The following is a 26,179-nucleotide window of genomic DNA, read 5'->3' on the forward strand; positions in this document are numbered from 1 at the left end:
GGTTTGTGCAGATTGTTTCAGTGGGAACGTGCAGTAGCGCCCAATGGATCAAAGTTCATAGAATCACAGAATCCCTACAGTGTGGACACAGGTCCTTCAGCCCAACAAGTTCAAACTGACCCTCTGAAGAGTAACCCACCCAGACCCATTTCCCTACCCTATTACTCGACATTTCCCCTGACTAATGCACCACACCTACACATCCCTGAACACTGGGACAATTTAGCTTCGCCATTCCACCCTACCTGCACACCTTTGGACTGTGGGAGGAAACCGGAACACCCAGAGAAAACCCACGCAGGCACAGGAGGAGAATGTGCAAACTCCACACAGATAGTTGCCCCAATGTCGGGCCCCTGGCACTGTGAGGCAATGCTACTCACCACTGAGCCACCGTGGGAGTGGGTGCAGTCCAACAGAAAACAAAACAAGCCCACTAACTCTCCCACTGTCAGACTGGGCAGGAGGTTCAGTCCTGGGGGTGACCCACAGCAGCCTCACCGGCAGAATCTGATTGTTGGGAGCGCTGGTGCCCCCGCTGGTGCCCCCGCTGGTGCCTCTGCAAGTTGCAGGCCTGGGTGAAGGCCTTTCCGCACTCAGGACAAGTGAATGGCCTCTCCCCGGTGTGGACCCGCCGGTGGATCAGCACGTGGGAGAAATTGCTGAAGGCCTTCCCACACTCGGGGCAACTGAAGGGCCTCTCCCTGGTGTGGACCCACCGGTGGGTCAGCAGGTTGGAGGCATGGGTGAAGGCTTTCCCACACTCAGGGCAGCTGAAAGGCCTCTCCCCAGTGTGGACCCGCCGGTGGGTCAGCAGGGCAGAGGAATCGCTGAACCCCTTCCCGCACTCTGGGCAAGTGAATGGCCTCTCCCCTGTGTGGACACTCTGGTGCCTCAGCAGGGAAAAGGCCTGGGTGAAGGCCTTCCCACACTTGGGGCAGTTGAAGGGCTTCTCCCCTGTGTGGACTCGCCGGTGGGTCAGGAAGGCAGAGGAGCTGCTGAACCCCTTCCCACAAGAGAATGGCCTCTCCCCGGTGTGGACCCGCTGGTGCTTCAGTAGGTCAGAGGAATTGCTGAAGGCCTTCCCGCACTCCGGGCAGCTGAAGGTCCTCTCCCCTGTATGGACCCGTCTGTGCCTCAGCAGGGTGGAGGAACTGCTGAACCCCTTCCCGCACTCAGGGCAGGAGAATGGCCTGACCCCAGTGTGACTGCGCTGATGAGCCTCCAGGACAGACGGGATATGGAAGCCTTTCCCACAGTCACCACACTTCCAAGGTTTCTCCACGGGGCGGGATTCCTCGGGTTTCTCCATGGCTGAAGCTTCAACGGCACACAAACACGTGTACAGTCCCTCCCCGCCGTGAATTCCTCTTTCCGGGCTGGATAACTGTTTTAGGTTCCACACTCACTGCCCTGTAACAGTAGGGTCTCTCATTCAGTCCCACTGATGCTGAAAACTTACTGAAACAGGGACCAAAAAACTTTGCTCCTTCTCACAGAATCTTAGTCAAAACTCGTTACAGTCCCAATGGACTGAACGACTGTCAGACATTGACTTGAAATTGAGGACAGCAGACGCTGGAGAGTCAGAGTCGAAAAGTGCGGAAAAGCACAGCAGGTCAGGCAGCATCTGAGCAGCAGGAGAGTCGGCGTTTTGGGCATAAGCCCTTCATCTGTTGATTTTTAAACTTCAGTTTTCAGATCAAATACTCTGTAAAAAGAGATTACAAAAGTCATCATTGTCACTGAGAAGGTCTGTAGCCTTAAAACTTGTCTTTAAACATTTAGACTAAATGTAATGCTGAATTATGGAACACATTTATTGCACAAGACAGCAAGGCTCAGAAAAGGGGGGAATCTTAAAGGATGCACAAGATAGGGACACCTGGGCTTACCAAGTGATAACAGGATGCTGTAAGACAATTAAGAACGTTTGCCTTAGCATCGGTGAATATGTGTGAACAGGACACCAAGTGATAACATTCACAGCCGTTCCCTTGTGAAATTAATGACAGTGTTTGATTCTGACCCTGAAACGAAACTTGGTACTATCAAAACCTTTGTAACGGTCAGTCGCTGTCAATTATAATGGATTCTTATACCCCTTGCAAGCAGGGCAGTCACAGAGAAAATAAATCTTTGCTGTTACAAAACCCTGACTTGAGAGTTCAAAAGGACACTAGAGAGAGACACCACTTTAGTGCTGAGACTGTTGAATCCAGTAGAAAATTAACTCTTAGTGCTTAGCTGCTATGGATTGAATTTAATTGCATTTTGAGACTTTTTGATGCTTTTGAGTAGCCAATTCTGGTTATGAAATGCAAACTCTGTAAAAGGAAATACTAATAAAGCTTTAACTTACTTGCTGTTTTTACAGACTTTACAGACTGCCCCACTGTCAATTCTAACTAATCAGATCTTTTGTCTTATTTGAATTTCAATCACAAACTTGAAAAGAAGGCATGTTTCATTCGAAGACGAATGAATCAGTTTAAATACAACCTTACAGTAACATCTCAGCCTCAGGTACAGAATGATTTAGTGCTTAAAAAGCAGGAGTCTGCTCCTAGCTTAGAAATTATTCTAGGTCGAATTGTGCAAGAATCTCTTCAATATGTGTCGGGAAGCCATTTTATGATTGAACGTTTGCCCTTCCTGCTAAGAAGCCGTTTTATAAAAGAACTGTATCTGACATGTGAGCTGTGCAAGGTTATCTTGTGAACTCTCCAATTAGCTGGGACTGGTACCTCTTTATGAGAGGAGTTTATCTCACTAGCAGGCACCTAACTCAGCTGTTTTTCCCACCTGACGAATGGCTTAGGGCCTGTAGGAGTGATTAGTCAAGCTTCACAGACCTGTCAATTAGCTTTTCTTCCTTATGAATTATTGTCCTTCACTGTTATCTGTCTAATTAAGAACATGCAATTTCTTTTTCAAACTTTTGTACAAAGGAAGCCACTTTGTATCAATACATTGGAGTAGCCTGCTGGGCATTTGAACAGCTGGTAACCTACTCTCCTAGATTATTAGAACCTAGTTAGTTTAGCCAATAGGTATCAATGTTATGTTGTCACAGTGATGCTATTAGTGAATAAAGGGGATAACTAAAATTATACTAAACTGTCCATAACAGGATTTTATTCCAGACTTCCAAACAGTACGATTTCCGGGATGAACCAAGAGAGAGGCTTTACAGGTCTGAGTCCACAAGGGATTCCCTGGGCCGTCTCAAATCTCCACTTTAACATCAGTCCAGGGTAGAAATTCAGAACAAGCAATTCTTTTTCTGCAGAACAATCTTTTCTTTTGTTATTCCACAAAATTGAAAGCACCATCCCAATCTCTCTCCCCCCATCCATTCTCACTCCACTCTAATTCTCCTGAAGGATGCTAATTCAGGATCTTACAGGGCCAAAAAAGTAAAAACATCTCTTTTGAATAACTCTACCTGAAAGTTAACAACTTTCACGACATTGGGATACTGCTCAGTGTGAGCAGATCTGTTTTTGGGAAACAAAGGAAAACTGCATAAATTCAGGATAAACCTGCAATACAGCATCTTTAGAAACAACCAGACACTGGGTCAAGGCATTGACACCAACACCAGTGAGAAACTCAACATACAGATGTGGCAAACCATCAGTCTTTAATATTTTAGAATGGGTTGTAGGTATCATTAATATGTAAATCTCAGAACTTCTTACAAATCACCTTCTCGAGATAACTTAAGGTTTGTAACTAAAGGTGACATCTCAGCTCAGACAATGCATTAAAGGTATGAGGTCACAGTCAGTCTGTATCCCAATTTTGAATCTGACAGGTTCTGTTTCCAAAGTGAAATTTACAAAATATTACATGCATGCACTGCCTGCATTGACTGCCAGCAGACTGCGCATTTTTTGAACAAAATCAAATTTTTGGATCAGAAATTGGTTGCTGAAAGAAGACAGAGGGTGGTGGTTGATGGGAAATATTCATCCTGGAGTTCAGTTATGAGTGAGTTACCACAAGGATCTGTTTTGGGTCCACTGCTCTTCATCATTTTATAAATGACCTGGATGAGGGCATAGAAGGTGGGTTTGTAAATTCGCGGATGACACTAAAGTCGGTAGAGTTGTGGATACTGACTAAAAATGTTGTCAGTTACAGAGGGACATAGATAAGCTGCAGGGCTGGGCTGAGAGCTGGAAAATGGAGTTTAATGCGGAAAAGTGTGAGGTGATTCACTTTGGAAAGAGCAACAGGAATGCAGAGTACTGGGTTAATGGTAAGATTCTTGGGAGTGTAGATGAGCAGAGAGATCTCGGTGTCCAAGTACGTAGATCCTTGAAAGTTACCCAGGTTGATAGGGCTGTTAAGAAGGCACACGGTGTGTTAGCTTTTGTTGGTAGAGGGATTGAGTTTCAGAACCATGAGATCATGCTGCAGCTGTACAAAACTCTGGTGCGGCCAGATTTGGAGTATTGCGTACATCTCTGGTCACCGCATTATAGAAAGGATGTGCAAGCTTTGGGAAAGGTTCAGAGGAGATTTACTAGGATGTTACCTGGTATAGAGGGAAGGTCTTAGGAGGAAAGGCTGAGGGGCTTGCGGCTGTTTTCGTTAGGGAGAAGGAGGTTGAAAGATGACTTAACTGAGACCTAAGATAATCAGAGAGTTAGATAGGTTGGACAGTGAATGCCTTTTTCCTTGGATGGCAATGGCTAGCACGAGGGGATATAACTTTAAATTGAGGGGTGATAGATATAGGACAGATGGTCAGAGGTAGTTTCTTTACTCAGAGTAGTCGAGGTGTGGAACGTATTGCCTGCAATAGTAGTAGACTCGCCAACTTTAAGGGCATTTAAATTGTCATTGGGTAGGCATATGAACGAGAATGGAAGAGTGTCGGTTAGGTGAGCTTCAGATTGGTTCCACAGGTCGGTGCAACATTGAGGGCCGAAGGGTCTGCACTGCGCTGTAATGTTCTATGTATCTATAAATATAATTCTACAAATACAAATTCACCCTATACACTTATATCCATGTGTGCGTGCATGAGAGAAAGCAAATGTCTATGTCTATGCTGTTTATCTCTATGCCTTTTTGATAACAAATGCTTTATTTCTGTAAATGTTGTTATAAATCAGAGTTGGGTACTAATAGTTAGATACCATAAGAATCCTGGGAGACCCTTATTTCTGGCTTACTTCCTAATGAACAAACATTAAACAAGCTCACCTATTTATTTCTAATTTTGTTTCATTTTTCTTGTTTATTCCCTGCTACGATGAGTCTCTCTGGATGGTTGACAGGCTGGGGCAATGTGGGTTGGGCCTTGAGTGGCTGAATGTTTTATTGTTCTGGAAGGTGGAAAAGGGGGTCAAAGCTTCAGCAAAAACCCAGCAGAGCCGAGGACATACGACACCTTACTCTGTGGGAACAGGGAGATCAACAGAGGACAGAGAAATCAGGACCTGAAATCCGAGCTGACACCAGCTACCCTGTGATCAGTGCTTTGATTAGCAATGCCAACCTTCTACCTTTACCGAGCTTCCCATTAAACCTCTCTGTAAGGAGTCTCAGATCATAATTATTCTCTTCAATGTGTGCAGCCAATTCATTCACTTTTGTTACAATGTAGCACACATTCAGCTTTTACTTTTATTTTTTGTGATCTTTTGAATCCAGCTTTTATTGCTGGTATGTTTATCCTCCTTGTCCCTTTTTATCGTTCTCCAACGTTCGTTTTCCACATCACCACACTGCTTACCGACCTTGATTTGGATTGGCCATGCTAAATTGCCCATTGTGTCCAGGGATGTGCAGGTTAGGTGGGTTAGCCAAGGGAAATGCACAGTTATAGTTTCACAGTAATAGGAGCAGGAGTAGGCCATTTGGCCCATCCAGCCTGCTCTGCCATTCATTAAGATCATCATCTCAGCTCCTCCTATCTGCATTGTCCCAACTACCCTTTAATTCCCTACAATGCAATAACCCAGCCAACTGTATCCTGAATATACTTAATAAAGCTGCTGCTACTGCTTCCTTGGGCAGAGAATTCCATAGATTCACCACATTCCAGGAAAAGCAGTTCTTCCTCATCTCTGTCCTAAATCTACTCTCCCTAATCTTGAGGCCATGTCCCCTAGTCCTAGTCTAATTCACCAGCAGAAACGACAGGACAGGACAGGTGGGGTGGGGGTGGGTCTGTGTGGCATGCTATTCAGAGGGGTCAGCATTGCCTTTATGGGCTGAATGGCCTGATTCCACACTGTAGGGCTTAAATGATTGTGTACACTCAGGATGACAGCTCACAGAACCTCCCACTTTCTGCAAATCGAAAGACAAGTCCCACCCTGCCCTCTTGTATGTGTGTTCTGTAACTGCTTAATCATTTCTAGTGAATACAGCCCACACCTGCTGCTGCTGCTGCTGCTAGTAACTTTTACAATGCTGATGAAACAATGCAATACCTGCTGTACTGAAAACCGTAAGGCTTCTAACGATACCAGTTACTGATTCACCGCTCCTTCTGATGGACAGCGTTGGAAATACAATGTTGGAGGCTGAATGAAATGAGCAGTTTAAACCAAAATCTCACCTAACCCTTCACTAGGTTCTCCACTCAGCACACTGTACTTACTGCCAGTAAACCTGAAAGCACTTTTCCCCACAGTGCAATGAATTCCCACTTTCCACTAGAATTCCAGATGTGCTCCCTCACTCAGTTACTGTCTCACAACTGAAAGATTTTGTTGTAACTTCTGCTCCCAGTCAGGGCAAAACATCTTTGAAAACTGCTCTGAAAGTCTCTTCTTCACAACCACACTTCTACTTTCACTGAGGACGATTAGAGTCATACAGCACGGAAACAGACCCTTCAGCCCAACTTGCTGGTGCTGACCAGATATCCTAAATTCATCCAGTCCCATTTGCCAGCATTTGGCCCATATCCCTCAAAACCTTTCCTATTCATGTACCCATCCAGATGCCTTTTAATATGTTGCAATTGTACCAGCCTCCACCGCTTCCTTTGGCGGCTCATTCCACAGAGACATCACCATCTTTGTGAGGAAGTTTTCCCTCAGGTTACCCCTCTCATCTCAAAACTATGCCCTATACTTTTGGACTCCCATATCCTGGGGAAAAGATCTTGGCTATGCATCGTATCCATGCCCTTTATGAACTTCTATAAGGTCACCTCTCAGCCTCCACTCCAGGGAAAATAGACCCAGTCTATTCAGCCTTTCCCTGGAGCTCAAACCTTCCAACTCTGGCAACAGCCTTCTAAATCCTTTCTGAACTCTTTCAAGTATCACAACATCTTTCCTACAGGGAGATCAGAACTGAGTGTGGTATTCCAAAACATGGTCTAACTCAATGTACTGACCAATGGAGGAAAGCATATCAAACAGCTCCTTCATTATCTGATCTACTTGCGACTCCACTTTCAAGGAACTATGAACCTGCTCTCCAAGGTCTTTTTGTTCTGCTACACTCCCCAGGACCTTAGCATTAGGTGTATAAGTCTTGCCCTGATTTGCCTTACCAAAATGCAAAATCTCATACTCATCTAAATTAAACTCAATCTGCCACTCCTTGGCCAATCAGCCTATGTAATCAATTCTAATTTATATCAAACTTTCTTTCCTCTCTCATTCCCAGAAAGCTGAAAATCCCCAACCCTCAGACTCTCCCCCATTCTCACTTTGCTGAACCTAATTCCTCTGCACCTCATCCTGAAGGGTGTGGTTCATGCTGATTAACAGGCCCACACTCAGGGGGGGATCTAAATGAAACAGACAGAATGCTGAACAGCCAGGACAGAGTGGACATTGACAAGATGTTTCCATTGGTAAGAGAGGGCACAGCCTTCGAGTAAGGGGAAGACTTTTCTGAATGGAGATAAGAAGAAATGTCTTCAGCCAGAGTGCTGAATCTATAAAATTCATTGCTACAGGAGGCCAGGTCACCGAGTATATTTAAGACTGAGATAGATAGCTTCTTGAGTATCAAGGGAATCGAAGGTAATGGGGAGAAAGCAGGAGAATGAGGTTGAGAAATTTATCAGCCATGATTGAATGGCAGAGCAGACTCGATGGTTTGAATGGCCTAATTTCTGTTCTCGTGTCTTATGGTCTCACACAATGTGACAGAATTGGGAGCAGGGGTAGACCATTTGGTTTTCGAGCTTGCGCCAGCACTGAACAGATCATAACTGGATATGAATATACTTACATCTGGGTGGATAGGTTGAGATGTTTTTCACTGGAGTGTAGGAGGTTGAGAAGTGACTTTATAGAGAGATCATGACGGGTATAGATGAGGTGACCAGCAGATGTCCTTTCCCTAGGGTGGAGGTTTCAAGATGAGGCAGCAAATTTTGAAGGGGAGAGGAGAAAGATTTTAAAAAGATATGAGGAGAACCTTTTTTTTAAGAAAGTGGTTTGTGTGTGGAATCAATGTCCAGAGGAAGTGTGGATGCAGGTGCAGTAACAATGTTTAGAAGACATTTGGATAAGTACATGAATAGGAAAGGTTCGGAGAGATATGGGCCAGTCACTGGCAGATGGACCAGTTTAATTTGAGAACATAGCATGGACTAGTTGGACTGAAGAGTCTGTTTCTGTGCTGTATGATCCTGTAGCTGTTCTCTACTGGTCTGAAAACCATTTTCTTGGAGACCCAAGATGGCGGTGGTCTGCTGTGTTGGGCTCTGTGCCATATCCTCTGGCAATGTGGACCTTTACCCCCCCCCCCCCCCCCCCCTCATTAACCATCCTTAGGAGAAAAAATTACTAATATAAACTTAGTGAATATCTGGAGTTGCTAAAATTATGGTTTGACAGCTGTAAGACCAGGATGAAAGCAAATGAAGGAAAGGGGCCGACAGGGGTGCAGCAGGCAGGGCACTCCCCTACTGCATCGGGAACCTTCACAAGGTGAACAACCAAAGATAATCACCGTCACGGATTCCCTTCCACAGGCCCAACTTTGTGAAGCAGTATCTTTCACTGGCAAAGGAAACACCCTTGTCCTCAGGTGCCTGCTTCATTTCGATCACGATTTCAAGCCCCTCACTGTTCTAGTCTCATTTCCAAACACTTTGCTCATAGCCTCAAACGAAGCTCTGCGGGTATCTGCTTGTTCCACCCGAACAGGCAGTGGGTTGCAGATTCCCACCAGTCCCAATGTGAGTGAAATACTTTTCCCCCTCCACTGATTTGAATCTTAAAGAAGAAGCCGGGGAGCAAGCTCCCTTTCTTTTCGACATTTCTCATTTTGTACTCGGCAGGGTTCACACCTGCGTGGGGAAACCGCAATGGATTTCAAGTCCATCGCATTAACCACTCGGCCCACGAATACAGAGCCACACTGACAACTTCACTTCCCAGGTCTGTCTGCCTGTGAAGCTGAGAAAGAGTGAATCATCGCAGAGTTTGTTTGAATCCAATCACTTCACAGTGTTTCGAAAGGGTTAAATATCTGCACATGGCGAGTCGAGGTGTTTCATCCCAAAAGGTGAAATGAACTTTCCGTTCAAAACAAAACTAGAAATTGCCGGAGGAACTCAGCAGGTCAGGCAACATCTGTGGAAAGAGAATCAGAGACAACATTTCAACATTCTGTTTTCTCCTACGTTTACTGTAAAACCTGCCGAGTTTCTCTTTTTGTCTCGGCATCCACAGTCCCTTACTTTTGACATGAATTCAATTCCGAAACCCCTTTGTGGAGAGGATTTCCGTTTGGGGAACATTTTCCTGACCCCATTAAAAGCGTTCAGCTTCGAAGCCAAGGAAGAAATGCGAACACACCGCCCCTGGGTGGGCTCAAACCACCAACCTTTCGGTTAATAGCCGAACGCGCTGACCAATTGCGCCACAGAGACAGGCGTGGGCCTGCGCTGCAGCATCGCTTAGGGGAGGCTATTAGTGAATTCATAGTTTAGCCTCCCTTCCTAGAATTACAATTGTTGTCTTCCGCGCAGTCTTGCGAGGGATCACGGCTTTCTTAACTTGACTTGTGCAAAAATGCCCGATTAAACTTCTCAAAAAGAACCTTCGTTAAACGAGGCTGGGCTTACTGGAGTACGAATGGACAGGAAGTGAAATGATTGGAGATAGCATTGAACAGGTTGACGTGTTTCCTTCCATAATTTTCTTATCCCTATGCCAATTGGCACGTGGCTTGGGCAGTAATGTTATTACACACACTGGAGCAGTGGGATTTGAACCTGAGTCTCAGTGCTCTATGGGAGACTTCAGCTTCACCACAAAAAAAAACTCGACGAGATCGGTCCTCTTCTGTTGAATGAGAGGAAACAGCTTCCTCCTCAACATGAGACACAACCACTGTACCCTCCGTGCCCATTAAAATAAATTGAGCGGCCTCCTGTTGAATGAATGAGTGGGAACCCCTCTCCGAGCTCCAAGAGGCGGGGGGCCCGGCTGGAGGCTGGATTTGCTCAAGGCTTGTATCTATTAACTTATTGAAATGGTACCTCCTGTATGGGAGTATGGTTTACATTAAAACCGGAGGGTCATGTCAGAGTGTTTGTTTATATTGAGCAGTTGTAGTTGGTAAAATACACTCACTGGAGGAGCACCTTCTATGATGCTGCATTTCTTGCCTTCTGCCCTTCCCCCATTTGTTATCTCTCATCTCGATTTTACATTTTCAGTCAAATTTAATTTCACATTAATCAGCCTTCGTATTCACTGTGTGTTATTAATTAATCTGTTGGGTTGTTGTAAAACAAAATTAATGGTGTAATTTCATTTATATTGTTCTGAGTTTGACATTGAATGTGCAGGTGTGAATGCTAGTAAGTTGTAAAAATAAATCAAGAACTTGTGCTTTTGAAACAAAAAGACGAGTTCAATGATATTACTGGCATTGTCTCCTTTGAGGATGATGATTATAGTCTGACCAACAAACCATTTCATGCAGTCACCCAGTTTAATTAAAGTCTTTTGGAAAATAATTCTGGCAGGCAAAGATTTATACAACCCAAAATACGGTTGGTAATCATGTATATTCTTATCTTTTAAGCCGTAACAGATGGCATTGCGTGGCGGTTTGAGACTGAAACTTCGCTGGAAAGAATGTAGATTGATGAGGGAAGTCAAAATGGCAGAGTCTCGGGCCAAAATCTATCAGTCTGGCTTGATTGCATGAGTGGTGGTTCTTCAAAAGCACCTTCCAAGTCATGACCTCAACCACCAAGAACAGACAAGTGTGAACACAGGATTCCGACTGCAAGATATATCGCATTGTTTCTTTGTTATTAGCCAAAATGCTGGAACTCACTCCTGAACATTGTTACAGTCCACACCATATTTGTGAAGCAATTTAAGAGGCAGTTCCACACCACCTTTTCAAGGTCAGTTTGGGAAGAGTTGTTGGCACAGCCAATGATATTCACATCTCATGAAGTAGTAAGCAAAGAGTCCACGGTGTTGGGAGGCTGGATGTTAGCATGGATAGAGGATTGGCTAACTACCACAGTTGTGGTAAGGGGCATGTTCAGGATGACAACTTGTAACTGGTGGTGTACCACAGGGATCAGCGCTGGGGCCAACATTATTTACAATATATATACGAATTACTTAGATAAGTAAAGTGAAGGTACTATTGCTAAATTTGCAGAAGAGACAGTTGATGTGAAAGCAGGTGGTGAGGATGACATTAGATGTCCGGAGAGGGATATAGACAGGTTAAGCAAATGAGCGAAAGCTTGGTAGATGGGGAAATGAGGTAATGCAGTTTGTCAGAAGGTGAAGAACTGAATATTAAATGGAGAAAGCTTTAGAATAGAGGGATTTGGAATCACGTCCACGAATCTCTTCATCCAATTTCAGTGAGTAATAGGGAGGCAAATGGGAGGTTGGCCTTTTCAATAGAGTAGAAATGTAGGGAGGTTATAGTGAACCAATGTAAGGCATTAGTCAGGCCACAACTGAATACTGCGAACAGTTTAGGGCCCTTTACCTGAGGAAAGATATATTGGCATTGGAGGCAGTCAAGAGAAGGTTGGCCATGATGATACCAGGATGAAAAAAATGTCTTATGAGGAGAACTGAATAGGTTGGGCCTGTGCTTATTAGAAGTTAGAAGAATTAGAGGTAACCTTATTGTCACGGACAAGATTCTGATGAGATTTGACAGGCGAGACGTGGAAAAGTGGGACCAGAGGAAGTAACCTCCAAATAAGAGATTGCATGTTTAGGACAGATAGGAATTTCTCCTGAGGGCAGTAAATCTGTGGAACTTGATTTTACAGAGGGCTGTTGAGCCTGGGTTGTTACGTGCATTCAAGGCTGAGATAGTTTTTTTTTTAATCAGTAAGCGAATTGAGGATTATGGGGAAATGGCAGCAAAATGGAGTAAATGTTTCCCAGAATAATCGTGATCTGAATAAATGGCAGAGTCAACTCAATGGGCTGAATTGAATAGTAAATAGTAAGGAGGAAAAGAATACAACTGGCAATTACAGACCAGTCAGTGTTGGGAAGCCTAGAGATTGTAGGGAGTTGGTGGCATTTGGGAATTGTTCCTGGATTTAACATCTGGAGTTTCAATCTGATGCTGCTATGGCCCCGAGGCAATTTGAAATCAATTTATGTATCTGGAATATAAACTTATCGCTGCTTTGGTGATCTTATCAATTGTCATAAGTACCTATCTTGTTCACTAATAACCTTTTTTTAAGGAAGGAAATCGTCAGTCCTTTCCCAGTTTGGTGAATGTGACACTCTTGATCCAAAGTCACGTGGTTGACTCTTAACTGCCCTCTGAATTGGCACTTGGTTATTTTTTGGGAGACGAAGTGTCACGTTCCATGAATGAATAAAGAAAATTATTCAGGACAAGATTGTCAATGTCACTGTCAGTGAAGGGAAGAGTGTGATCTAGTGATACTGGTTAAGTAGCCCAGAGATCTCGGTCTTCTGAGAACAAAAATTAAAATCCCATCATGGATGCTAGTGGACTTTATTTTCAATGAATAAAAAGATCTGGAAGTGAGAGTTTGTCTCTGTACTGGCCACCAGAAAACCATTATTGGCTAAGACAATGAATTGCAGATGTTGGAGATCAGCAACAAAAGGCACAATTGCTGGGGAAATGCAGCAGGTCTGGCAGCATCTGTGGAAAGAAAACAGTTAATGAGGGATGGGGAGCAAATGTTGGACGTGCAAGCAACAATCCCATCCCTCAAAATATTTTCTTATATATTATAAAGCATAGGTTAATGAAGGACAACCAAAACAAACTGCTATGGGAAAGTCATGCCCAACTAACCTGATTTGCTTGTAGTTATAAATATTGTTTTAAATTCCTCTTCAGAGAGGACATTGGTTCCATCATTATTGCAATATTGCATGCAATTCTGTGCTTTCTGCTGCAGGAAGGGTGTTGTGAAACTTGAAAGGGTTCAGAAAACATTTACTAGGATGCTGCCAGGTTGGAGGGTTTGAGCTACAGGAAGAGGCTGAATAGACTGGAGCTATTTTCCCTGGAGCTTTGGAGGCTGAGGGGTGACATTAAAGACATTTATAAAATCATGAGAGGCATGGGTAGGGTAAATAGGCAAGGTCTTTTCCCTTGGGTGGGGGAGTCCAAAATTAGAGGGCATAGGTTTAAGGTTAATGGCAAATGGAGTTTAATATAGATAAGTGTGAGGTCTTACGTTCTGTATAGTCAAATCAAGGTAGGAATTTCATGGTGAATGGTAGGACCTTAAGGAGTGTAGTGGAACAGAGGGATCTTGGAGTACATGTTCACAGTTCTCTGAAAGTGGAGTCACAGGTAGAACTTTTTTGGCACACTGGCCTTCATCAGTCATGGCATTCAGTATAAAATACCGAATTAGAGTCGAGATAAGCACCAAATAATAACACATACCAACAAGCACCAAATCAGTTTCATATGCAGTATTTCAAACCAAGAGATGTAGGGGTGCAGGCTCATAGCTCCTAGAAAGTGGAGTCATGGGTAGACAGGGCAGTGAAGAAGACTTTCGGCACGCTTGCTTTCATCAGTCAGAGCACTGAGTACAGGAGTTAGGATGAATTGATGCAGCTGTCACAGATTCCACACAACAACAACAAGACGTGACCCTGCCCTCCCCTGACTGACCGTCCCTTTGCATATCAGGGGGAAGACACCCCTTTAATTGTGATGATCAGAAAACATCCCATCCTTCAAAAAAAGGGCTGTGTTCACAAATATTTTGACAGAGGAAGGAAGTTGCAGTCTGGGTGAAGATCAATCTTCATTCAGAGAGGAAGAGGAAGAGCAGCAGCAGCTTCAGAAGTTTATGGTCCAACTTCTGAAAGGTCCTTGTCTGATTTGCAGTTGTTTCTGGGCTTGTAATATCGTACTGCAGCATATTGTAGATCTTCAGTAAGAGTGTCAATACTGCACTACAGAGGTCCATTCAGCAACTTGAGTCCATGTGAACTCTTCGTGGAGGTATGCAGTCTGCCCCATAACCCTGTTGGTTTACAGTTACATATAGATCGACACAAAGATCTTTGGGATTAAGAGAGGAAAGAATGTTCCAATGTAACTAGAATTACGTTCAGATTTTCTCTCATGGACTGACTGTGATGACCTTTGCAATCTCTTCACAGGAATATTACAAGAGAAGAATTTGGCGGCAGAAATCTCAGACCAAACATCACATCAAAGTCTGACAGTCACTCGTTTCACGAGGACGTGGATATTGATGGCCTTGAAAACAAAGGGGAGAAGGTCTGTCTGCTCAGTTAGGTTTTAAACGTCAGTGTGACTGGAAACTCAGAGTCTCACATACCCACACACCAGAGTAGTGACTGGAACAATCTTGACAGACTGAATGAGAGTGTTCCAATTATCAGCGGGTTCACCATTAACACCACACACATGCTGTAAGCGTGAGTGAATTTTCAACTGACTGTTATGGTCTGATACAGACGAGGGCACCTGCACCATGGAGAAACCGTGGAAATGTGGGGAGTGTGGGAATGGTTTCTCTTCGCCATCTGTGCTGGAGATTCATTGGCGTTTGCTCACCGGGCAGCGGCTGTTCACCTGCACTCTGCAGGAAAGGCTTCACTCAGTTACACCACCTCCTGGCCCACCAGAGCGTCCACACCAGCAAGAACCCGTTCATCTGCCCTGTGTGTGGGCAGGGCTTCACTCAGTCACACCACCTGCTACCGCACCAGCGGATGCACACCGGGGAGAAACCGTTTTCCTGCTCCTTGTGCGGGAAGGGCTACACCCAGTCGTATCACCTGCTGCTCAGCTTCCACGTCCACACTGGGGAGAAGCCGTTCACCTGTCCCATGTGGAGCAATGATTTCTGTGATTCCTCCACCCTGCGCAAATACCAGCGCATCCACACCAAGGAGCGGCCGTTCACCTGTCCAGTGTGTGGGAAGGGCTTCACCCAGTCGTGCAACTTGTGGAGACACCAGCAACTTCACAAGTGAGATGGCGCAGGGATTCAGGTTGGACTCTGCTGTTACCGCTGCTGAGAGTCACATCTTGAATCCCGTTTAGTGGGTGAAGTGGGAGGGGTAAGGGGTTCCTTTATGCTGAATGGCCGCTCTCTCACCCACTTTACTTCCAGTGGGGGCTGACGCTCTCTGAGCCTGGGATTGCACCTTCCCTATGGAGACAGTCCAGAAGCGGCTGAAGTGCAGTAGATCTGAAATAGATACATTTGTCTCTGTCCCATTGAGTCTCCAGCACAGTCGATCCAATTGGCCTCTGTCAGTGTTTATGCTCCACCTGAGCCTCCACTCACCGCTTCATCAGCATACAGGTATCCCCTGCTTTTTGAAAGTTCACTTTACCCCCATCCCCTCCTCGCCCAAGCCTGTGCCAATTCTTAATCCTAACTTAGACCTGCTATTTATTGTCGATGCATGGTTTCTGTCCCTGTATTCATCTCCCATTCATGTGTCTATCCAGATACACCTTCAGTGTTGCTAAGGTGCCTCGTACCACTACATCCACTGGAAGTGCATTCCAGGCATCCACCATCCAACTGTGTGAAAAATCTTCCCTTTCAATTCTCCCCCAGACTGTCCCCCTCTCGCCTTGAACTTGTGCCCTCTTTTAGTTGACTTTTCCACCCTGGGGTGGGGGTGGGGGGTGGGGGAGAAGCCTCTGACTATGTAACAGACTATCTGGCCCAACACCAAACATTCAAAGAATAATCCACACAGACCCATTTCCCTATCTCTATTACTCGACATTTATCCCTGACTAATGTACCTAACTTTCACGTTCCTGAACACTGTGGGGCAATTTAAACACGGACAATCCAACTTAACCTTCCAATTCTTGGGCATTGGGGTAATTTATCATAGCCACTCCACCCTAACCTACACATTTGGATTGTGAGAGGAAACCGGAGGAAACCCATATCGACACAGGGAGAATGTGCAAACTCCACACAGACAGTGACCTGGGACTGAAATCGAACCAGTTTCCCTGGCGCTGTGAGGCATCAGTGCTAATGATTGAGCCACCACGCCGCCCCCGTCCAGTCAAGCTGTGTGTCTCATCATTTTGTTGAGGTCATCTCTCTGCCCCATCTTTACAGTGAAAATAATCCAGGTTTATCCCATTCTCTTCTCATAATGAGACCTCCAGACAAGGCAGTGTCCTAGTGAACCTTCTCTATTCCCTCTCCCAGAGCATCCATGTCCTTCTGGTAGTGTAGGGACCAGAAATGCACGCAATATTCTGAATGTGACCGGAATAAATAGCTGTAACATAACTCGCCAACTCTTACACTCAAGGCAAACGTGCTGTGTGCCTTCTTGATCACGTTGCCCGCCTGTATTGCCACTTTTGGAGATCTATATGGCCAGATCCCTCTGTATGCCAGTGCTTCTATGTGGTCTGAAATTTATCGTACAATTCTTGTATTTCCTATGTATCTGTATCCAGCTTCACTTTAATTCTGTTCCCCTCTTTATCTCTTTTCCCCCATTCTCACCCCTCCACACATCAGCATATGATAAGATTATAGGAGCAGAAATTATGCCATTCAGCCCATTGAGTCTGCTCCACCATTCAATCATGGCTGATAAGTTTCTCAACCCCATTCTCTCTGTTACCTTTGATCCTCTTGATACTCAAGAACCTAGTTATCCCCATCTTAAATGTATTCAACGATCTGGCCTTCACAGCCTTCTGGGGCAGTGAATTCCATAGATGCACCACTCTCTGTCTGAAGAAGTTCTCCTTATCTCCGGTCCAAAAGGTCTTCCCTTTATTTGAAGGCTGAGCCCTCGGGTCCTCTTTCTCCTACCAATGGAAACATTTTCCCAACATCCACTCTGTCTGAGCTGTTCAGTATGCTGTAGGTTTCAATTAGTTCCCTTGTCATCTTCTAAACTCCATTGAGCACAGACCCAGAGTCCTCAAATGATCTTCATATGTTAAGCTTTTCAATCCTGGGACCTTTCTCATCAACCTCCTCTGAACATGTTCCACGGTCAGTACATTCTTCCTGAGATATGGAGCCCACAACTGTGTACAGTACTCCAATTGTGGCCTGACTGGAACCTGAAAGAACGTCAGAAGTACATCCCTGCTTTTATATTCAAGTCCTGTGAAAATAAATGCCATTGTTGCATTTGCCTTCCTAACTACTGACTCAACCTGTAAGTTTACCTTGAGAGAATCCTGGGCTAGAAGTCCCAAGTCTCTTTGCTCTTCGGATTTCTGAATTTGCTCCCCATAATCCTTCTGTTCCAGGGTAGCACCAGAGACTTCCAGACACACTGATTTGTATTCCGGGATATCCAGAGATCTCAAGAACTGCCAGTATCTCAGGAGGAATCGTTATTCTGGGAGGACGCAGAGAGAAGCGTGGTGTGCACCTGTAAACTCCAGAACTTCCCAAACTTCACGAATCAACAATAACTCTTTCTGGACCAAGAAACGAAAGCGCCGACGAGAAACTGTGACACTACAGGAAGTGAAATTAGGCCATTCAGCCCATTGAGTCTGCTCCACCATTCACTCATTCTTGAGTATCAAGGGGCTCAAAGGTTACAGGGAGAATGGGGTTAAGAAACATATCAGCCATGATTGAATGGCAGAGCAGATTCAATACGATAAATGGCTTAATTTCTGCTAGTTAACATCCATGGGAAGAAGGAGGCAACACAATAAGTTGTTTATTGGGACAGGCAAGATAATGTTGTTTAATAATAGTGTGACAAAAGGACAATTAATTCTGCCTGTAGAAGGAAAGCCCTGACATAGAGGGGTTAATTGCAGGGCAGGCTGTTTCAAACAGACAGCTAACCCTCAAGGATAAGAAGGTAAGCTACAGACCTGAGGTCTCCAGCAATGTGAGGTGATGTTAGAGTCTTAAAAACAAGTCACACCACAGATTGGAAATTGAGGAAACGCCACCAAAATTCAACTCCAGAATGATGCAGCCGCAGCACTGCTTAGAAGAATAATACTGCATCAAACTCCTGGACACTTCCAGAGATGGGCACCGTCGGTGGAAACCCAGTTAAATTCAGCCATCAACCGGGCGTTAGCCAAGTTTGGGGGGGGGGGGGGGTGAAGCTGAATGAACTTGAGGGGTTTTATTTGTGGTTGCTCCATGCAATAAAGTGCAAATCATTGTTTCAGCAGTTGATTCTCTGTGCGGTTTCTGAGTCAGGAGCCAAATTAAGGTGATTCACCCACAACCAAGAGGCTGGGATTAATATTGACTCCATTGCATTCAAGAGAATGTCATCAATACTTTTATAAAGCGAAGGCTGAACCCACCTCCCCCACTCACCAAGATCTCAAACTGAAATGTCCAAAGCGTGGCACGTTGCCCTTTAATCTGTAAAGTCAGTGTGATAAGTGGTGTAACCTGCTGTAGTGTTAAAAGTAAATCCCTGACACTTTAAAATCGACAATCAGCAATTTATTTAGCCAACTCTCACGGTGAACAAATGAACAAAACTACTAACAAACTGAATAAATCCGTCCTAACTACTGAGTATTCTGGAATAAATCAAGATGCTTCTGGTATGCTGTTCCAATCAATACATGTCCCACTCAGATAACACAAAATAGAATTTAATCTCTCAGATTACAACCAGGTTATGTGTCTTCCGGAATATTCTGTGCCATCTTCTATCGGGGATGCCTCCTCCGATTCCTCTGTCAGGAATGTCCTTCTCTGTTTTTCTAAATGATGCTTTCTCTAATACACAGATGACTGAGAGCGCCAATTCTTTATGATAGGATTGGTCCTTTTGTCAAAACTTTACGATTTAAATTTAATACGTTTTTGGTAGCCAATGGGGCTGATTTAAATGGATTGGTGAAATTGAAAACCGTTTTCTTGTCCTGCAAACTGTACAGCCTTTTGTTACAAATGTTTCAGTTCAAGTGCTTTTTGTTGTGATCATGTTGCTCCTTTAAGAAGATTACGTTGTTGGTTTATCTTCAGGAGGGGTTGTAAAGGGCTTCCCATTCATCCAGGTTTAAGGTTTTCGCTAATGGTTAACAGATACTGGCTAAGGCAACAATCCGGGAAAATGGTTTGACATTTTATTTTTCTAAAACACTTCTACAATGAAAGGGCAGTTGTCCCATTCTTTTCCCCTGGTTTTGGTTTTATCAAGCAGTCTGTCTGAAGCTGCTGCATGAAGAGATGTTTCCTGATTCAACAGATGTGTCTGGCTGACTCTAAAGCTTCAGGGAAAATAGTACCAGCGTATTCAGCCTCTCCCTGTAGCTCAAACCTTGCAACCCTGGCAACATCATTCCAAACCTTTTCTGAACCCTTTCAAGTTTCACAATGTCTTAAAAAGACGTCAACTTTGCTCGACTAATGTGGGAGAATTTTCTGCATGATGCGTTGTGTCTGAAAGAGCCCTCCCCTGTGCTGTGACAGAGCTGCAGTGACTTTCAAATGATTGATAACAGCATTTGTCAGGCTAAGATTCATTGGGAGAAGCTTCTCAATCACATCTGTAAATGGAGAAAGTGTTTTTAATAATGAGACATGAATAAAGGCTGCATTAATCTTTTGTTCTGAAGATTTACTCATACATCTCAAAACAGAGCATATGAACCCGGTCACAAGAAGTCTACGGGAATATAAGACACCACTGCATATTTCCTGACCAGGACCGACTTTACACAGAAAACATGGATATTTTAAATGAATGGGGTGCCATTCGTTTTAAAATCAGGTGAACGTAAGAGGAAAAGCATTGGCTTAGAAATGAGAGATCCTTGACACACACACAGCCAAAATCATCACTGCCATTATTATCAAATTAGAATTTAGGCTGGGTAGGCTGGGATGTTTTTCCACTGGAGCAGAGGAAGTTGAGAGGCAATATTTTCAAACCATGAGGGGTAGATTTGGGTTAATGGTAACTCTCTCTTCCCTAGGGGGAGGATTTCAAGACCAAGGACGCGTTTTTATGGTGAGAGGAGAAAGATGGAAGAAAAGATGTGGGGCAAAATATTTCCAGAGTGTAGTTCGCCTGGGGAAACAGCTGCCAGTGGAAGTGGTTGAAGCAGGTACATTAACAATATTGAAAAGGCGTTTCAACAAATACATGGATAGGAAAGCTTTAGAAGGATATGGGCCAAGTGAAGGGAAATGAGGTTAGTGTTGACAAACATTTTGGTCAGCATGGACCAGTTTGGGCTGAAGGGCCTGTCTCTGTGCTATACTACTCTATGACTGGCGTCTCTTTGTAACTCTGACAGTGTTGAGTTTCCACAGGAACCAGGAAAAAGTGAGGACTGCAAATGCTGAAGATCAGAGTTGAGAGTGTGGCGTTGGAAAAGCACAGATGGTCAGGCAGCACCCGAGGCGCAGGAGAATCGATGTTTCAGGCAAAAGGATATCGAGATGAATATCTCACTAAATCATGCTGAATAAAATCTGATCTCATTCGTCAACTCTGATGTGGAGGTGCTGGGGGTGGACAGGTCAGAAGTCACACAACACCTGGTGAGAATCCCAATAGATTGGTTTGAACTCATGAGCTTTCGAAGCACTGTTCCTTCATCAGGTGAAGTGATGAAGGAGCAGCACTGATGAAGGAGCAATGCTCCCAAAGCTTGGGATTTCAAATAAACCTGTTGGACTGTAACCTGGCGTTGTGTGACCTCTGACTTCTTGAACTGCGCATTCGTGTTGAACTTGATGGGATACTTTATCCAACTCGGCGTAGTTAACTCATATCGCTTGGAGGGGTTCATTTGAAACCTTTCAGGAGATGAATTCAACAAGATTGAATTATTCAAAGTTACTCAATTCTAAACTTACATCAGGACGAGTAGTCATAGAGAGGTACAGCGTGGAAACAGATCCTTCAGTCCAACTCGTCCACGCTGACCAGATATTCTAAATTAATCTAGTCCCATTTGCCAGCACTTGGCCCAAATCCCTCTAACCCTTTCTATTCATGTCCCAACCAAATGTCTTTTAAATTCTACCAGCCTCCTCCACTTCCTCTGGCAGCTTATTCCATACACGCACCACACTGCATGAAAAGCTTTCCCTTTAGGTCTCTTTTAAATCTTTCCCCTCTCACTCTAAACCTATGCCCTCTAGTTCTAACAACATCCTGATAAATGATTTCTGATGGAGATGTCAACGTTTCGGGGAAAACCCTTCTTCAGTCCTGACGGATAATACCTGAAATGCTGACTTCTCCACCTCCTGGTCTGCCTGCCTTGTTGTGCCCAGCCTCCTGCTTGTCTATTTTAGATTCCAGCATCTGCAGTTTTTTATTTTGTCTCTAACAAATGGTGGAACAGATTTGATGGGTCAAAATATCCTAACTTCTGCTCCAATGGTCTTGTGGTCTTAGGTTTGTCCGGGTCCTGGGCTTAATGAGCAGCAGCGCCGACTGGAAGCAATGTTCACAGAATGATAGAATCACTACATTCTGATCAACAAGTTCAGAGCGACCCTTTGAAGGGTAACTCACCCAGATACATTCTCCTACCCTATGACTCTGCACTTACCGTTAACTAATGCACCACACCTACACATTATGGGACTATTTAGCTTGGCCAATTCGCCCAAACATGCGCACGTTTGGACTTTGGGAAGACACTGGAACACGCAGAGGAAACCCACGCAGACACAGGGGGGAATTACATGCAAACTCCACACAGACAGTCACCCTGAGGATGGAATCAAATCTGGGTCCCTGGCGCTATGAGGCAGCAGTGCTAACCACTGAGCTACCACCCCCCCTTCCCCCTCCACTCCCCCAGTAGAAAACAAAAAAAGCCTAACAACTCTCCCACTACCCCCACTGTCAGAAAGGGCAGGAGGTTCAGTCCTGGGGGTGACCCTCAGCAGCGTTCCCGGCAGAATCTGATTGTTGGGAGCATTGGTGCCTCCGCTGGTGCTTGTTCAAGCTGCAGGACATTGTGAACCTCAGCCCACACTCGGGGCAGGCAAACGGCCTCTCCCCAGTGTGGACTCGCTGGTACGTCAGTAGAGTGGAGGAGACAGCAAAGCCCTTCTCGCACTTGAGGCAGGTGAACGGCCTCTCCCCAGTGTGGACCCACCAGTGTGTCAGCAGGTGGGAGGCCTGGGTAAAGCCCTTCCCGCACACAGAGCAGCTGAAGGGCCTTTCCCCAGTGTGGACCCGCTGGTGCTACAGCAGGTCGGAAGAGCGTGTAAAGCTCTTCCCACAGACAGAGCGGGTGAACGGCCTCTCGCCAGTGTGGACCCGCCGGTGGGCCAGCAGGTCAGAGGAATCGCTGAAGGCCTTCCCACATTTGGGGCAGGGGAAGGGCTTCTCACCGGTGTGGACCCGCCGGTGAATCACGAGGTGGGAGGAGCAAGTGAACAACTTCCCACAATCGGGTCAGCGGAAGGGCCTCTCCCCTGTGTGCACCCGCTCGTGCCTCATCAGGGCGGAGGAATCGCTGAAGGCCTTCCCACACTTGAGGCAGCTGAAGGGGCTCTCCCCTGTGTGAACCCGAAAGTGCCTCAGCCGGGCGGAGGAATCGCTGAAGCTCTTCCTGCACTCAGGGAAGCTGAAGGGCCTCTCCCCGTGTGCACCCGCCGGTGCCTCAGCAGGGCGGAGGAATCACTGAAGGCATTCCTGCACTCAGGACAGGAGAATGGCTTCTCCCTGGTGTGACTGCGCCGATATGTCTCCAGGGCAGACGGGACACAGAAGCCTTTCCCGCAGTCGCCACACTTCCATGGTTTTTCCATGGCCGAAGCTACAGTTGCACACAAACGCGTGTATGTCCCCTCCCTGCCTTGAATTCTTCTTTCCAGGCCAGATAACTGTTTCAGGCTCCACACTCAGTGCGTTGCTGCAACAGTAGGGTCTCTCTTCCAGTCCCACTGATGCTGAAAACGTACTGAAACAGGAACCAATTGGATCACAGTTGAAAATTGTTGCAGTCCCGGTGGATTGAGTGACTCACAAATGCTGGAGAATCAGAGTCGAAAACTGCAGGTCAGGCAGCATCTGAGGAGCAGGAGAGTCAATGGTTCAGGCATAAGCCTTTCATCTGTTGATTTTGAAATTTCATCTTCAGATCAAATACTCTGAAAAGAGATTACAAAAGTAATCACTGTCAGTGCAAGGTAGAAATTCAGAACAAGCAATTCTACTTTCTGCAGAACATTCTTTTCTTTTGTTATTCCACAAAACTGAAAGCACCATCCCCCTCTCTCTCTCTCCCTCTGTTCTCACTCCATTCTAATTCTCCTGAAAGTGCTGATTCAGGATCTGACAGGGACAGAAGAGCAAAACAGTCACAACTGACACCTCTCTGAATTTTGGATATCTCCACCTGAAAATTAATATCTTCCACGACATTGGGATACTGTTGAGAGTGAGCAGGTCTGATTTTTGGAAGTAAAAATATAGTGTGTAAATTCAGGATGAACCTGCAATGCAACTTCTTGGCAACCAATCAGACACAAAATGGTTAACGTGCCCCCACAGGGGTGGGGGAGTTTTAGAATGAGACATCAAGGCTATGACACCAGAGAGAAATTGAACAGACTGGCGTGGCAAACCAGAGTCATCTAGATATACAGCACAGAAACAGGTCCTTTGGTCCACTGGTGTATGCTGACCAGATATCCTCACTGAATCTGGTCTTATTTGCCAGCATTTGGCCCATATCCCTCTAAACCCTTCCTATTCATAAACCTATCCAGGTGCCTTTTAAATGTGTCATAATTATACCAGCATCTACTACTTCCTCTGGCAGCTCTTTCCTTACACGCGCCATCTTCTGCATGAATTGCCCCTGAGATTCCTTTTAAATTTCTCGCCCGCTCCCCTGGCCGCCTCACCCTAAACCTATTACTCTATAGTTCTACACTCTCAGAGAAAAGACCTTGTATATTTACCCTATCCATCCCTCTCTTGATTTTATAAACAATGGAAGCATCAACGGCTCAGGGCGGGGATGGGGAGGGGGGGGGGGCGGGGAAAGGAAGCCAAATGTGCTGGAGCCAACGCGGAAGAAGAGGACACAAAACCTTGAAGCTGCAATGAGGAATACTGCATGTGCTGTACTTGTACCTGTTGATTTTATTTGTGGGAATCAAGTGCATTGTAAAAATAAAAACAAACAAGATATCTATCCCTCCCCTTTCCCAATCTCCTAATGCTGTCCTGAACACAGTGTGAGAGAATTGGGGGCAGGAGTTGGCCATTTGAACCTGCATCAACATTGAACACATCATAACTGAATATGAATACAGCTACATGCAGGTCGATAGATTGGATTTTCTTTCACTGGAGCAGAGGAGATTGAGAGGTGACCTTATAGAGGATTATAATATCATGAAGGGTACAGGTGAGGTGAAAGGCAGGTGTCCTTTCCCTCGGGTGGGGCTTTCAAGATTAGGGAGCAAATTTTGTAGGGGAGAGGAGAAAGATTTTAAAAAGACATGAAGAGCTCCACTTTTTTCTCATAGAGAGTGGTTTGTGTGTGGAATGGGTGTCCAGAGGAAGTAGTGGATGCATGTTCAGTAACAATGTTTAAAATACATTTGGAAATGGACATGAATAGGAAAGGTCCAGAGGGATATGGGCCAATCACTGGCAGATGGGACAGGTTGGGTTTGAGAACATAGTCAGCATAGACCAGTTGGACCGAAGGGTCTGTTTCTGTGCTGTATGACCCCGTAGCTGTTCTGTACTGGTCTTAAAACCACTTTCTTGGAAATCCAAGATGGCGGTGGTTTGAGTGGTCTGCTGTGCTGGGCTCTGTGCCATACCCCCGGCAAGGTGGACTTTTACCCCTACCCCCACCTCATTAACCACCCGTCGGAGAAAACAATTGCTAATATAAACTTACTGAACGTCTGGAGCTGCTATAATTGTGGTTTGACAGCTTTAGGACCAGAATGAAAGCAAATGAAGGAAAGGGGCCGACAGGGGTGCAGCAGGTAGGGCACTCCCCTACTGCATCGGGGGCGCATGGAACCATTGCTCAAACTCCCAGGGCAGACCCTTTGGGTTTAATGGGACTGCAGCAGTTACTCTCGGTGTTTGCGAAACTCTGAGAAAAGATTGGAGCAGCGGTGGAACCATTATCTGCCACGCCGGAAAAGCATGGAGCAGGTAATTCAAATGTTGGCCCGAAGAGAACAGGCAGCGGAGGAGAGGACCGTGCCATCGGAGACCGCGGCGGAGGTCCCAGGAGGGAGGATCCAAACGCTGGAAGACCAGGTTCGGGTCCTTCAGGAGCAAGTGGACGACCTGGAAAACTAAAGTAGAAGAAATATCTTACAGCTCTTGGGTCTTCCGGAATACGAGGAAGGCGAAGACCTTATTGGATTCCTGGGGCTGGAGTTGGAGTTGGGCCTGTTGAGTGTGGAGCGGGCCCACTGGATCGTAATGCGCAAGTCCGGGTCGGACCCGCAGCCCCGCGTGGTCCTAGTGCGCCTGCTGCATAAAAAAGAAAAACAGTTCGTGATTGAAACAGCAAGAAGACTGGGAAGAGATCCACAGGCTTTAATACACAAAGGCTCAAGAATAATATATTTTCAGGACTTCTCAGGAGCCTGGATTAAAAAAAGAACATTTGATGAAGTTAAGAGGAAATTTAGGGATCTGAATATACAATATTCCTTGAGGTCCCTGACCGTATTGCGTTTCTCTCATGTAGGGACGGTATATCATTTTGATTCAGCAGAAGAGGCGAA

The 26,179-nt window shown here is 45.4% G+C and overlaps 1 non-coding gene and 1 pseudogene across 1 annotated transcript; both read right to left on the reverse strand.

Moving 5' to 3' along the window:
* Positions 1-469: 469 nt before the first annotated feature.
* Positions 470-25,461, reverse strand: LOC148143039 (uncharacterized; annotated as a pseudogene).
* On the reverse strand, positions 9,798-9,871 carry trnan-guu (transfer RNA asparagine (anticodon GUU)). Its single transcript has one exon. It is a non-coding gene; the product is annotated as a tRNA-Asn (tRNA).
* Positions 25,462-26,179: the final 718 nt, after the last annotated feature.

Source organism: Chiloscyllium plagiosum, unplaced genomic scaffold (assembly GCF_037043375.1).
Source record: "Chiloscyllium plagiosum isolate Xiang-an unplaced genomic scaffold, Cpla_swu_hap1 HiC_scaffold_27, whole genome shotgun sequence".
NCBI lineage: Eukaryota > Metazoa > Chordata > Chondrichthyes > Orectolobiformes > Hemiscylliidae > Chiloscyllium > Chiloscyllium plagiosum.